Source organism: Montipora capricornis, chromosome 6 (genome assembly GCF_036669925.1).
Source record: "Montipora capricornis isolate CH-2021 chromosome 6, ASM3666992v2, whole genome shotgun sequence".
Taxonomy (NCBI): Eukaryota; Metazoa; Cnidaria; class Anthozoa; order Scleractinia; family Acroporidae; genus Montipora; species Montipora capricornis.
The window spans coordinates 27,977,891-27,982,890 of record NC_090888.1 but is presented as its reverse complement, the minus strand read 5'-3'; the positions used below and the strand labels follow the sequence as shown (position 1 = coordinate 27,982,890).

The 5,000-nt window shown below is 40.3% G+C and overlaps 1 protein-coding gene across 2 annotated transcripts in view; it reads right to left on the bottom strand.

Annotated features, from left to right (window-relative positions):
* Nucleotides 1–4,788: 4,788 nt before the first annotated feature.
* LOC138051900 (uncharacterized) overlaps nt 4,789–5,000 on the bottom strand; it is a 22,066-nt gene continuing 21,854 nt past the window's right edge. For both annotated transcript variants that reach the window (XM_068898196.1, XM_068898197.1), the window contains one exon: nt 4,789–5,000. This exon is cut by the window's right edge and continues 881 nt beyond it. The gene's annotated coding sequence lies outside the window, so the exon portion shown is untranslated.

The following is a 5,000-nucleotide window of genomic DNA, read 5'->3' as shown; positions in this document are numbered from 1 at the left end:
AAACATGACAAATAAGCTTTCTTGGGTATAGCCATTTTATTTAAGTTAATTATCTTTGAATCGCGTTTGTTATTACATTTATATCGTGCGTGATAAAGTTTTCTCACCTTCTTAACATAGCGATGGAGCTTTGAAGACTTCGGTATCTGAATTGTTGAAATCTTTTTGAAGACAAATTTCTTCCGAACATGCTATTCTTCTTGTTGAGATCTCTTAGAAATAGCAGAATTCTGCTCGGTTCACGAGCATGTCTGGATCGCCTTGTAGCACGTTTTTTAGGATGATATAAAGTTAGCTTTGATAAGTGTTCGCTTTGATTCTCGATAAATTTTACGATGGAAGATTCACTAAATGTAGACAGCTTTGATAAGTCGCTCTTATTCTCGATAAGCTTCACGATAGAAGGTTCACTCGTAATTGCTCGTAAATTTGTCTCCAAATATTCACTCTTATATTTTCGCTCATAAACTAGTGCATCGTAAAGGTCGTTCCCCCAAAAGCTACCTCGCGCTTTTCAAAATGGCGGATAAGATTTCAATGAGCCAGCGAGCACTTCCAAAAGTACGACAGCGATATATCCCTCGCAATGTAACGTTCAAAAACGACAGGAACGAACTGCATTTTATGACCGGTGCTAGCCTTCGGCTGGGCCCCGGTAAAAAACAAACCCACACAATCTGCAACTATTGACCTCACACTGCACGGTTTCCGGTATGCTCTTTTTGAGTACTTGTTTACACAGATACGGAAAAATCTCGTCCTTCACTCCCTTCGCAGTGCTGTAACCCAAGGCAGCCCGCGCGCATTGCTCTTGATTTCCCCCCAAATCTGTTTGTCAGGTTGGAATCCCCTTTGCCGAAAGATTTATTCCCAAAGTAGCAAACGTATCCCTGGAATAGCTATTCCAAGGATAAATAGTGCTTCCGGGAACTGATTTTTATTCCTGGTACTATGATAGTTATTCCTACAATAGCAGATTTATCCCTGGAATAACTGTTATACCTGATATAATTTATTCCTCCTCTCAGGAACCGGCCCCAGAGAAACAACCTACCTTAGCCGTGTCTGTCTTCGATGCGTTGTTTCGTTTGCGTGAGAATATGATATGAAAAAATTACCAAGTTTTGTCAGAGCTTTGACCATGGTATATTTTAATTCCATGGGCTTTCGAGATTTGTCTAGTTTCAAATTGTCTTGACCCCAAGTCTTGACTTTGAAAGTACAAATCTACATTTTGCGCTCAGTAAAGCTACAGGCGTGAAGTGTACCATACATTTAAACGAAAAATAATACCTTTGTTGAGGTAGGAGGTGAAGTCTGTATACAAGCCAAGTGGCCCACCAGGCTGGAGCTTATCCCAGTGTCGGTGCATGGTGACAAGCAACATTTCTACTCCTACCTGAATGGAATGGTAGTCCATTGCAGTGTTACCTCCAGTATTTATTTCGCTGGTACCCATTTATGCACCTGGGCCGGGTTGTTCGAAAGCCGGTTAACGTTAACCCAGGATTAAAAGTTAACCGGCGTAATAATTTTCTTTCAATAAAAATATTAGCCACCGCCCATGTTTTGTTTACTTTGAGATTATGCATGCTTCTTTTGTCGTTTACAAGAGTGCGGGGGACACGCTCAGCAGCTTGTTCTTCCTTGTAATCTTAATTCTTACGCAATCGACGTTTAAACGGACTCTATCAAAGTATGAAGTCAATACACCTTATTCCAAAATGGCCGCCATTTAAGTTCTCTTGTTTCCTTTTAAATTAGCCCTTGTCGCCTCGTTCTTAAACTCAAAATTCAAAAGAATGTTCTCCCTTAAACGAGGCAACAAGGGCTAATTTGCAAGTAAACAAAAGAATATTAAAATGGTGGCCATTTTGGAATAAGGTGTATATCAGTGAGGAAGGGAAATCCTACACAGTTACACCATAAGCCGGAAGTCACATGAAAGCGAGGCCTAAGGGCCCTCCTGTTCCGAGGTTGGCGCGAGTAATTATGGACATCAATCACGATAAATAGGAATAAATCACGTTGGAATCGTAGTTTGTCTGTGGTGTTTAAAATCGTTACTTCGAGCGAAGTCCTCGTAATCTGCGCAGCGTGAATCCTAAATTGCGACGCCTAGAGCTACAGGCCCTTTAATAGGGATAACCTCTGGGTCCTCCGTTTCAGGATTAATTGGTTCTGAATGAAGTATTATTAAAACGGAAGGGCGAAAAATATAAACAGAACACCTTGCTAAAGAGCTACAAATATTATATAAAAGTTCTCGCTAATCCTGGGTTAGCTTAATCGGGCTTTGAACAACCCAGCCCTGGTGAGAGGTAATTTGAGAGTAAAATGTCTTGCCCGAGAGCACAACGCAATGTCCTTGGCCAGAGCTCGAACCCAGACCACTCCTCTTGTTCGCTTTTGAAGCGCAAAAATAGCCAAATAAAAAGATTATAAAGAAACTTTGAGTTTGTTTGATTGTCATTCAAGAGAAAGCCAAGAAATACTTTTCGAAGCAGAACAACGTCATAATTTTAAAGGCGTGGTGTGTCCTAGCTATTTTTCCCCATGGCTTTTTAGTCAATATATCGTTCGTAGCTTTACCAGCCCTTTAAACGACTCGGTGTACTTTCAAGTAATGCTGCAATTACCTTGTTGTTTTCTAAAGTCCTGAATGTTGCATAGAATCGCCCATCAGTGTTAAGACATTCGGACGAAGGCGCATTTGATCATCATGTTGTAGGAAAGTAAAACTATCCGGGTTTTCCTAAGTAGAAAGGGCTTTACGACTTCTTAATCCGTGATTTTTAACAATGTTTTAAGGACGTTCGCGCGAAAATTTTCCAACATTGATTTTTTCCGATCCTGAGACTTCTACTACTCTAAGATGAAAATGTAAAAAAATAGGGGGGTCACCGGCTTCGTTTTGGAGAGAACCCGAAAGAACACTCTAAATCTGAAAAATTGGGGCTTCGTTAGCGAATAAGGCCACAGTGTTTGTAAGCCCAAATTGAAATATTGCAATTAGAGTTTTGAATTGATATTTTTTCTGCCAAATATAGTTTAAGTGGACCTATTAAGTGAATTTAGTGAACCGGTGAGGTTCCTTTAAGAACAAGTTCGTGTTTAGCGACTATAGTTTCACGCACCTTGCAGCTGCAAGATGGCAGGATTCGATGTCCCGTGGATAGAAATCTTGCATTATTTTTAACTTTCTACATTGATTTTTTGTTCATTTTTGGACAATCTGGAAATCATTGTAAATGCAATCCGCTTCTGCAAAGAAGTGTAGGGTCGCCGAACGTTATTTGTTGTAACATTTACAAATTAAAAGACACCACCGCCCCCCCCCCCAAAAAAAATGTCGGAAAGGGTTATTTACAAATTAAAATTGGAGACGATTTGACATGCCTTACCTTGCATAAGGTGGCTGAGCCCGCAGTACGAGCGGTAGTCAATGTTCTAACGAAAGAAAACGATGACAGCCTTTTTCTTTGCAGCTAACAAACATAAAGGCGGTGCAGAAAATTGCTTTGGCCTCTGAATAGTAGTTACCTTAAATATTCTGAACAGGAACAGCATATTGTGTTCAAAATAACACAGCTATTAGACCTGTTTCTCGTCCGGATTTCTATAAGAAAGAGAGCGTGCGGGCGGTTTTTTTTTAAGTTGTTATTTCCTATTGCATTCTTTCTTTACACATTATTACCTTCGCCCAGGGATACGTTGGAGCTCTTAGGTCAAATATTGATAAAACGAAACATCAGATATTGATTAAACACAAGTTTGTTTAATTTTGATACACACAAAGGGTTAACAGTGAAAATTTACATTATTTTGGTGTGTACACAGCAGCAATGGGCTTTACACATTACCTTATTTACACATTATTTTAGCTTGAGTTCGAATAAGGACGCAGACAAACGCCATCTCTCTAATTTGATTGTCTTTGTATGAGACAGAGGAGAACTGAGTACAAGGTAAAAGTGACGCCTGTTGGTGTCTGCTCATAAAAACGTTGCTCATAAAGAATAATAAAAAAAGAGAGGCGGCTCTAAAAAATGAAGCGGGTGAGGACGAGAAACGCGTTTGTTTTTTTACTTGGCCCTATCCTACCTGGCGATACTAGATGAACTACGAGCGAGCTGCCATGCCGAACCCCGGCGACTCAATTTTGGCGCGCCAAATAAGAAACTTGGAAACACAAAACGGTTTATATTTTTCTCACTTTTTGCAAACTGGTATGGTTTTAGAAATTTCAGATCTCTTTTCGGGTATATTTAATGTCATCTCCTGACTTGTTAACTGGACTCCAGCACAGTAGGGTTTTTCCCGCCTGCTGAATCCTGATTGGTCAATTCAAATTTCCCACGCGCCAGCCGTATGCAAGGTAAGATCTGCCGGTCCAGTTTGGTGTAAGAAGGCGTATGACTTGGCATTTCGAAACAGGAGATAAAAACATTCATAGAAATCTATTTAGACCAGGAGCAGTCTGTTTCGTTTCCTAGCCCGATGTGAAATTACGAATGCGATCAGGCAAAAAGCGAGCAGCGACCACTGAAGCCGCGAGTTTCCAGAAGCACGACTCGCTCCTTTACCTCCGCATTCTTTTCCTCATTTGCATATTTTCGACTTTTTCCGTCACGCGTACGATTTCCGGCACAAAAACTGCTCGCAGTCTTAAAGTCTGTTCAAAGAAACACTATGCGATCTGAATATCGCCCAAGGGCCATCAAGTGGCAGTCAACTTCAAGTGCTACTTCAAACTATTCAACAAATCGCAGTAATATTAATCAATTAATTTCCTCTCCAAAGTCCTTTCTATATTCTGTGCTTTTTCATTGCTATGGCTCTGTCAGAACCATTGACAGGTAACCTAATGAGATACATAATGTAAACTAATTTTCCTAGTTTGCTGGTATCTATTGTACCTATGTACTACTTTGTTATCCAATAAATGATATGCATCCTGCCCTCGTGAGCATAAAATCGCCTTTTGTCCAGAATAAACT